This window comes from Notolepis coatsorum, assembly GCF_963971535.1.
Source record: "Notolepis coatsorum genome assembly, contig: SCAFFOLD_479, whole genome shotgun sequence".
Taxonomy (NCBI): Eukaryota; Metazoa; Chordata; class Actinopteri; order Aulopiformes; family Paralepididae; genus Notolepis; species Notolepis coatsorum.
In genome coordinates, this window is record NW_028171876.1 from 10,755 (window position 1) to 21,508 (window position 10,754).

Consider the following 10,754-nt stretch of genomic DNA (forward strand, 5'->3'; position numbering starts at 1 on the left):
AAATAACCCATATAAGAAGAAAGGGTCTGGGTCTGATCTACTTAAACTGAACTATCCAGCCTGGACTGTTCTTTAAACTGCATGGTTGAAAATCAACAACACCCTATCATATACACTGGATGCTGTCGCTCCATTAAAGGTAAAAAAAGTGCTTAAAAGGACTGCTAAAAAAAACTTGGTATCACCAATTGTACCTCCATATACTCTCCTATCTATCACAATCCTGATCTAGATAAACATCTAAGATCAATTAATACACTCAAATGGGCTCAGTTGGGGATAAGTCAATTCAAAGACCTGTTTCACACAAATATGCAGTTAAAATCATTTATGGATTTAAGAACAGAATATGCCATCCCAAATACTGATTTCTTTAAATATATACAAATGCGAAACATTATACATATACTGAGAAGAGAAAATAAACTAAGACTAGAATTACATGAAATAGAAGAAATACTAATGTTGTAACTGAGGGGTACAATTCCCTGACTGTATTAATCAAGTATGGTATCATTAAACCACTACCGTCTTATGTACATTATTCTGGCCATACCGTACACAAGTATATGATGAGAACTCCTCCACAATGATACGGTTTCCACACAAATACTAGTTTAGAATATTTATTACATCAAAGGTACATGATATACGTTAATATTGAATGCACTTGTAAGGCAAAGGAATTATATCTATGGTACACTAATAATATATATATAGTGGGAGATACTGGAAGGGGGGTTACTACCGGTTGTAAGCCAGCAGGGGGAGGCAATGCTCTTAATGTAAAGTCAATGGTTCCACAGAGCTTCCACAAGCCCTGATCGGGGGGCGATATTACTCCCTGGAGCAGCGGATGAAAAGGCAGCTGTAATCCCAGTGTGCGCGCCGCACAGGTGAAGCCGTGGAGCCCCTGGTCCAACAGAGACGGGCTCGAGTGATGTCCTCACGGCAGGTCCCACAGCAGTGAGTGTAGACGATTTACCTCCGCTTCAACAGCCTGGTCAAAGCAATGAAGAATAATAATAATCCTGCCGGAAAGGGCTCTGCTGGCGCCGGTGTAAATCCTCCGGTGCACGGTGGTTCACAGTTGAACTTGACGTTACTATCCTATTCGCACGCGGCAATAAGTGCTCTATTTAGACGCACAATTACTCCCTTCACGTGGTCTTTGACTCGTAATGAAGGCTTTTACTAGTAAATAGCGAACGATACGTTGAACAAACGTATTAGGATAAAACAAGACTATTTTGGGGCAATACGGGCCCTACTTCACCGCACGTTGCATAGTGGGTGAGGCGTCACTTGGGTAACTCGAACTGAACGGACTGAACTCCAACTCGAACTGAAACGGAAGTTCTGTATTCACTTACGCCATATTTATATGTACGGGGAATAAACGAGTGCCAGCCTCCTCACTGTCTCGTAGCCCTGGGCAAAAGCGGGCATGTTGAGACAAGCCTTGATGGTAGCTTTCAACTTGACTCTGGGGGTAAGACACTGGCGCTGGTGGGCGCTGTCCAATAGGAGAACGAAATATTATGGTCTGTAGGCTAAAGGGACATTCCGTGTATATGTACAAAGAATACACAAGGGATATCAAACGATATACAAATATTATGCAATATATATCAATCAATAAATACATATATTCGGTTTAATCTGACCCTTTGTAACAGCCGCCCCCTAATTAGTCCCACCTAATTAGCTAAGCAGAGACAGATTAACCGCACTGTCCACTACTCAATGTCTGTTGTGAGGGGTCGGGCAGTTCACAAAGTCAGGGGTCATGGTCGTCATTAAGCGAGTCGGGGAGCCTTGGCGACTCTATCAGCCTCGCCACGGGTCGGTTGTAGGTCCGCCCTTGGCCGAGCACTTCTGCCACTCTGACCTTTCCGTCGGCACCAGTGGTCACTTTGCTTACGCGGCCGGCCGGCCACGCAGCTCGGGGTAGTGACTGGTCTATGGTCATGACGACTGGACGGGATGAAGGGGGGCTTAGGAGGAAGCGGGCCTGAGACTGCTTTGATCTGTGCTTGGCTGTGCCTCCTCCTTCTCCGTTGGTCTCTCTTGTTTGCTCTGTACCCCGTCTGAGGAGGGGCCGGTCCCGGCCGCCCCGTCAAGGAGTCGCTTGGGGTGCTGGGTCCGAGGTCAGCTACGTCTGGAGCGCAGCTGAGGGGGGTGGAGTTCCGAACTCCCTCTGGTACCCACGGTTCTCTCACGGGCCTCTCGCTTAATGTCAATAGCCTCTGCTGTACGGGGGAGAGGCCGGTGTCGCTCGCCTTTGTGTGTAGGCAGCGTGTAGACGTGGGTTGACTGTCAAGTCCGTAGAGGGGGCCCTGGAGCGTCCATCCCAGTCGGGTCTGAACCGCGACTGGGCATCCTTTGGGTCCGATGTGGGCCGCCTCAATTGGGAGAATGAAGTCCGCGTGGTCGGAGCCGATGAGCAGGGTCGGTGTGGCGCCGTCGATAAGCGGTATAGGTAGTTGACGTAGGTGCACATACTTAGCCATCAGCTGTGGGATGGGGTAGGTGTACTGAGACAGGCCTATGTCGTGGCTAGTGAAGACGTTAGTTATACTATACTGCTTCTCGGGCTGGTCCACCGCTGCTATCTTGAAGGAGACCTTTTCACCCTTTATGGTCTTCTGGTCCCTTCTGATGGTGCGTATGGTCATGGTATCTTTGACACCCCGCAGGCCCAACTGGGCTGCTGTGGAAGCGAGGAGGAGAGTCTTTTCAGACCCATCGTCCAGGACGGCGTAAGTGTCCAGGACCTTGTCCTCGTAGCTCAGGAGCACTCTGACCACTTTGAGGAGCACTCGGGGGGTCCCGCTATGCTGGTCAATGTGGAGCACTCCTGTTGGTTGGTTGCCTTGGACCTTCTGGTGGGCTCCGCACTGTGCTGCGCGGTAAGCGGCGCCCGCCTGGGCCGCCCCTGCGTGGTAAGCGGCGCCCGCCTGGGCCGCCTCACGCCACTGGTCCACTTGGACGGGGTTCAGTGTCTTATATTCGGCGCACTGTGCCAGCCAGTGTCCGCCGTCGCAGTAGGTACAGTAGGGAGCGGTCTGGTGGCTCTTCGGTACTGGTGCCACCGCCTCGGCATGGTACATTACCGCGACGGGCCCACTCTGTTGTCCTGGCTGACGCCTGTTGATGTCATGCAGGACCTCCAGGTGGGTGCCACCGCACCTGCTGCACTTCTTCTTCAAGCGGCACTCAGCTGCTAGGTGGCTGCGCGCGCAGCGGAAGCAGCGGCGGTGGTCCTTGGTCCACTGACTCACCTCGTCTGTGGTCAGCTTCCCGAAGGTGTTGCATTGGTACAGCCGATGTTCTCCCTCACAGTACTGGCACTCAATCTTCCACTGGTCCTCTTTCGTCGAGGGGGTGTTGTGGTTCTTGTGCTGCGGTACTGATTCGGCTTGGTGCATAACGGTCACCAACCGGCGGTTATCCGTTTGTCCCCGAGGTCCGAGTCTTGGGCTTGGTCCACTCCATACGAACGTGTCGAGTCGTAGGCTACTGACCTCCCTGGCGAGGAACTCAGATAGGTCTAGGAGGGATGCCTCTGGACCGTTGGGGTCGCGGTAGTCTCTCTGCCGCCTGAAGCGCTCTTGTCGGGCGGGAGGGAGCTTCTCTAATATCCTCTCTACATTAGAGTTAGCGTACAGTTCATAGATACCCTTTTCCTTTTGGGACCCCAGCATCCCTACCAGGGACTGTACCTTGATAGACAGGTCATCTAATGCTCTGTTGTCTCTGGCTGGGGGGAGACGGTCAATGTCTCTTATCTCCTGTATCACATAGTCCCATACGCGTCCATAACGTTGGTCGAGTGCTGCTAGAGCCGCTGTGTATGGGGTAGTAGAGTTGGCATAGGCCAGCGCTATATTGTGCGCTCGGGGCACCTTGAGGTGCTTCAGTAGGATAGCATACTTGTACGGTTCGTCAGCTACATCTGACAACATTGTCTCTAAGCACATTCGTAGCTCCGTGTACTGTGCTCTGTTCTCATGGGTGAAGTCCGGGATGGTCGGTGTGCCAAGGTACGATGCCATGGATGACTGGCACATCGGTGAGCGTTGGGGAAGAGGCCTCCTAGGCGAGTCTCCCCGTGCGTGTCGTCTTGGGCTGGTACTTGGTGGGTACCGAAGGTCGGGTACCCAGGTGCTGTTCCTCGGAGCTGGCGGTGCGTCAAACTCACCCGTGAGTTGAGTCGGGGGTTTGTAGCGCAGGGCCTGGGGGCTGACTTCTGGGCTGTACTGGACCTCCTGGTCCAGAGTACGTTGCTGCTGGTCGGGGCTGTACTGGACCTCCTGGTCCAGAGTACGTTGCTGCTGGTCGGCTTGACATTCCTCCTCTTCCTCCTCCTCTCCCTCTGCTAGGACCTGGAGTCTTCTGTTCAGTCTCTCGGCGTGGTCCGGTTCTTCCCGGTTGCTGGGTCTCGTATGGACCGGCCGGGGGGCCGGTTCGGAGACGTGGACAGGATCCTCCTGTTGGCGGGGTCTCGGGTCGCTTAGTCGGGTAGGGGAATGTGTCCTAGACCCATGTCTTGACGATCTCTGAGAGCTCCGTGCGGAGTGAGGGGGTGTCGCCATGGCAACCAGTTTGTCTATCAGCTCCGCCTGCAGCCGGTCGCGCTCTGCCTCGCGCTGGGCATGGGCTGCGTCGCGCGCTGCTTCGCGCTGGGCATTGGCGGCGTCGCGCTGCGCATTGGCGCTGGCCTGGGCGGCGTCGCGCTGTGCGTTGGCGGCGGCGCGCTGGGCGTTGGCGCTGGCATGGGCGGCGTGGAGCTGTGCATTTGCGACGGCGTGCTGCGCATCGGCGCGGCTTCTTTCAATGTTCTCTTCCGTCTGGAGGCGTCTGGTCTCCAGTCTTATGCGGTCGTCTTCACTCCTTTGTTGCGCCTGGAAGCGCTCTCGCTCGCCTGCAAAATGTTCGCGCTCGCGCGTCTGTTGCGCTTGAAGTCGATCGCGTTCGGTGGAGGCTGCCAGGGTGGCGAGGAGTGCCTGCGCCAGCATCTTGTCCGCCTCGCTGGGGGAAGACGCCGTTCGGGGCGATCGGCTCCCGGCAGTACTTGTTGGAGATGCGTTCTCCTGCGGGGAGTCCTGGAGCTCTATTTCCTGGGCGCTCTCCTCTTCTTGTACCGGGCAGAGTTCCATCTCTGGAGGTTTGTCTTTCTCCTGGAGCTCTCCGGGGACTACTTCTTCGGTCTTGGCGGGGGGTAAAGTCGTGTCAGTTCCCTCCTGGTCCCTACCGTGAGCTTGGTCAGTTACATTAGAACCCACTAGGGCCTCTGTTGGCGGGGTAGCCTGGTTGATAGGGTCGGACATAATTTTACTTTCTACTTTTTCCGCGTTTAACTTCCCTTTAAAGCTAGGTATTGGACTGACAGTGTATGCCTCTAGATAGGGAGGTGGCTGCCGTCTGCGCTGCGGGCGATCTAGCTTAGGAGAACCGTTTGTGGAGTGTTCGTCATCGGCCATGTCAATATTAATATTATATTAATATTACGCTAATTATATCCGGGGCTCGAAGGACCAATTGTAACTGAGGGGTACAATTCCCTGACTGTATTAATCAAGTATGGTATCATTAAACCACTACCGTCTTATGTACATTATTCTGGCCATACCGTACACAAGTATATGATGAGAACTCCTCCACAATGATACGGTTTCCACACAAATACTTGTTTAGAATATTTATTACATCAAAGGTACATGATATACGTTAATATTGAATGCACTTGTAAGGCAAAGGAATTATATCTATGGTACACTAATAATATATATATAGTGGGAGATACTGGAAGGGGGGTTACTACCGGTTGTAAGCCAGCAGGGGGAGGCAATGCTCTTAATGTAAAGTCAATGGTTCCACAGAGCTTCCACAAGCCCTGATCGGGGGGCGATATTACTCCCTGGAGCAGCGGATGAAAAGGCAGCTGTAATCCCAGTGTGCGCGCCGCACAGGTGAAGCCGTGGAGCCCCTGGTCCAACAGAGACGGGCTCGAGTGATGTCCTCACGGCAGGTCCCACAGCAGTGAGTGTAGACGATTTTCCTCCGCTTCAACAGCCTGGTCAAAGCAATGAAGAATAATAATAATCCTGCCGGAAAGGGCTCTGCTGGCGCCGGTGTAAATCCTCCGGTGCACGGTGGTTCACAGTTGAACTTGACGTTACTATCCTATTCGCACGCGGCAATAAGTGCTCTATTTAGACGCACAATTACTCCCTTCACGTGGTCTTTGACTCGTAATGAAGGCTTTTACTAGTAAATAGCGAACGATACGTTGAACAAACGTATTAGGATACATTTTGGGGCAATACGGGCCCTACTTCACCGCACGTTGCATAGTGGGTGAGGCGTCACTTGGGTAACTCGAACTGAACGGACTGAACTCCAACTCGAACTGAAACGGAAGTTCTGTATTCACTTACGCCATATTTATATGTACGGGGAATAAACGAGTGCCAGCCTCCTCACTGTCTCGTAGCCCTGGGCAAAAGCGGGCATGTTGAGACAAGCCTTGACGGTAGCTTTCAACTTGACTCTGGGGGTAAGACACTGGCGCTGGTGGGCGCTGTCCAATAGGAGAACGAAATATTATGGTCTGTAGGCTAAAGGGACATTCCGTGTATATGTACAAAGAATACACAAGGGATATCAAACGATATACAAATATTATGCAATATATATCAATCAATAAATACATATATTCGGTTTAATCTGACCCTTTGTAACAAATGTCATCGACAACAATTAAAGGTAAAATTAGTGAATTATATGACATCTTCTCCAAAGAATGTCACTCATCTTGTTTGCCTTTGTTGAGGATCTGGGAGACAGACCTAACCATTAAATTTGAAGAAAATACATGGCTAAATATTTGTGATAGAATACACTTCCCATTTACAAGTAACAAAATCAAAGAAGCTAATTTTAAATGTATCCATAAATTGTATCTAACTCCAATAAAAATGCATAAAATGTCTAGAGATAATTCAATAAACTGTCCTAGATGTAAAACTAACGAAGGAACATTTCTACACATGTTTTGGCACTGTGATAAACTAAAACGATTCTGGAATTGTATTCATTCATTTACAAAATCTGTATTAGAAACGGAATTTGACTTGTCTCCATGTGCCTACTTACTAAATGAATTACCTGAGATCCAGATGGATCCAAAAAAATATAGATTGCTGATTGTTATAACATACTTTGCCAAGAAATGTATTCTCCTGTTTTGGAAAAATGACTCTTCGCCCACTTTTGAGATGTTTCAAGATCAGATATCCCAGCTTCTTCCATTGGAGAGATTGACCTTGGAGGAGCGTGGCCGGGGGTGGATGTTCCGGGATCTTTGATCTCCGCTGTTTTCTCGATTGAGCAGGGGGGCTGTTGATTGATACGGCTAGTGGCGGTATGTGAATATATCCGCATTGCTGTCGCTGGCCGTGTCGATTGGTGGTTTTGCTGTTTGGTTGGGGGAGAGGTGAGGGCCGGGGGTCTTGGGGTGTCTATCCCCGGTTGTGTATTTTTTGGAGGTGGGTTTCCCTAGTGGAAGAAGTTGTACAACAGACGCGTAAGAGGCCTGTCTGTTGTATAACAATGATGTTGCTGTTGTCATTGTTGTTATTATTTATTATTGTTTATTTTAATTTTATTATTGTCCTGTCTTTATTTAGTTTTGTTGGCCGCAGGTGGGGGAAGGGACCAGAGAGTGAGATAATTGCTGTGTGCTGTGGGACATGTGTCTGCTGTACACCTGTTATTCAAATAAAAAGAAGTAAAAAAAAAAAATTATAATACCAAATATATAAAAATGCATATGAGAAAAAAATAAACAGTGTAAACAATATCATTAACCCTGAATATAAAAATATGAGAAAAGCAAACAAGACGTGGTCTCAGACTGGTGGGGGCCCCTGATTCGAGGTCTTGGTGAGTCGGAGTGTTAAAGAGGCATGATGCGCTGGTGCGCCGGATTCGGGGTCCTCACGGGGTGGGGACCTTGGTTGTCGATACTGGAGATGATGGGTGCTCGGGTAATCTCGCCTTATGGTACTATATATGGGTGTGTATGTGTATATATATATGTAACGGTTGTGACAACGTCACCTCAAACTTCGAGTCGAACCCCGGTCTCCCACACCGCAGGCAGCAACACAGACCGCTATACCAAGAGGTGAATCCACTTCTAAGTGCTGGGTCTATGCGTCTTTTGAGGATGTGAGAGTGAGTTTAACCCATAGCACCGCTACTCACCCCAGCCCTTCTTGACTGCGCTTCACGATACCATCCGTTACACTCACCCTCTCAAACTCACTCCACTCCACCCAAGGCATCCGGGTCAATCGGCACCATTGTAACGGTTGTGACAACGTCACCTTAAACTTCGATGCCCCGAGGGAGATTCGAACCCCGGTCTCCCACACCGCAGGCAGCAACACAGACCGCTATACCAAGAGGTGAATCCACTTCTAAGTGCTGGGTCTATGCGTCTTTTGAGGATGTGAGAGTGAGTTTAACCCATAGCACCGCTACTCACCCCAGCCCTTCTTGACTGCGCTTCACGATACCATCCGTTACATATATATATATGTGTGTATGTGTGTATATATATATGTATATATTCTTATTCATTTATATATTTAATTTATACATGACTATTTTATTTTTCATTATTCTGATTTAACTGATGGTCTTGTCATTGTCGTTATTATTATTATTATTATTATTATTATTATTATTATTATTATTATTATTATTATTATTATTATTATTATTATTATTATTATTATTATTATTATTATTATTATTATTATTACTGTTATTGTCCTGTGATGTCTTGTTTATTAGTATTGTTACTGTATTGTGTTGTCTTGTTTCATGTTGAAAATGGAAAATAAAGAAAAATTGTGTAAAAAAAAAAAAAAAAAAAAGGACAAAATCTCCACATGGTTAAATGAATGAATGACTTTATTTGACAATATAACAAATAAACATGTGACAGAAGAGCACAGTCAGGATATACTGCCAAGGATGAAACACAAAAAAGCTCAGAGCTTGTTTCCATTGTGGTCCTTGTAGGGGGGTGGGGGAGTGTGATGCTTAATACATGTGTGGTATATTCTAATCACAATACCTAAGGTTATTTACAGCACAATGAGGTTGTTATCTGGAAGGAGGGAAAAAGGACAGAGTGATAGAATGGTCTCCTCACCTGACTTAGTCAGATGAGAAATAAGCTTGTGCAGCCAGACAAAAGAGGAACTTATGGTCCAAACTCATTTATTTGCCGAGAGGCCAAAGGTGGATAAGCAATCAGGTACGTACAGGGATTATTCATCATTTTTCATAAGACATGATTGTACAAAAGGATTGATGAGATCTACATAATCATATAGCCCATTCACAGTGGCTTCTTCACATCAAGACAGGTTTGCACATAAAAAGTAGTCATGTTATGTCAATGAAAAGAGAATGTACTGAGCAATACACATGGTTAAACCTGGTCTAAGATTACACTAAACAACCAACAGTGGGGTTCCCATGATTTACTCACATGTATAACAGCATATTCTCTGGTGGGCGATGGAGGCGCAGCATGACCCCCTGGGGTAGGGTGTGTGGCTGGCCTCCTCTCTCTCAGCCATACATTCCTATTTATACTCTGATTTCCCCCAATAGTAGCACATATTCGAATACTACGTTGGTCCAATCCGCTTTCTTGATTCTATATATGGAGTTCTGTTCCCATTGGCTGTCTTCCGGGGTGCTGTCTGTCCTTGCACAATGGGGGTTGGTGTCGGTGGCCCCCTCCTTTGGGCTGTGGTCTTCTCAGTCCAGGGGGTCTGTGGCCTGTGTCTCCTCTGAATGAATCCAACACTTTAACATTCCTTCGTGTATAGGGTGGCTACGTGGCGTAGTGGGCAAGGCGCTCGCCACGAATGCGGAGACGCTGGGCTCGCCTGTTCGAGCCCAGCGCTCCACATTGCTTTCAGTTTAGCTGGTCGTTCATACTAATACACATTGGCCGTATTAGGGGGTGGGAAAAACTGATGGGTGGGGATCGGGCGTTGTGGACAGCGACTCCTACAGGTCGGTTGGTGCGCCTGCACAGTAGAATCAGGAAGTGTCGGGGGCAGCATGAGCCTCCCACGCGTTACACCCCTTCCTGACAGGGAGCGACGCGAGCGAGCGTGATTGCGAAAATGATTAAAATGTATTCGTTTCAATCAGACTATCCTGACCTACCGCGAGCGACAGCGAACTGAGCGGCGATGTCGTTCCCCCCTCAAATATTCGCTCGCTGTGTCTCTAGTTGAGCGATTACTTGGCAGAGTCCCGCCCCTAAACACTTTTTATTGGTCAAGAATTGCAGGCTGCTTTGCCCCCGTTAACACACACACAGACACACTTGGACACGCGCCGCCTCACACCAGGACAGTGTCGCGCGCGATTTCGTCTCCAGTTCGCTCGCTCGCTGCCTGTCAGGAACCGGTGTTACTCCTCGCCACTGAGAGATCGAGCTGCGCAGGTGAAAATATGCGACTGCTGTTACCTCAAGTACCGGAGGGGACTTGTGCTATGTATGACTTAGTCCACATTGCAGCCGGCTTGTGGGAGGCAAGAAACAGCGTTCGTGACAGGGGAGGGTTGAATTGGATGATACGAAATTGGGATGGGAGAAAAATATAGAAAATGGGAGAAAAAGTGGATCAAAAAAAGAAAAAACATTCCTT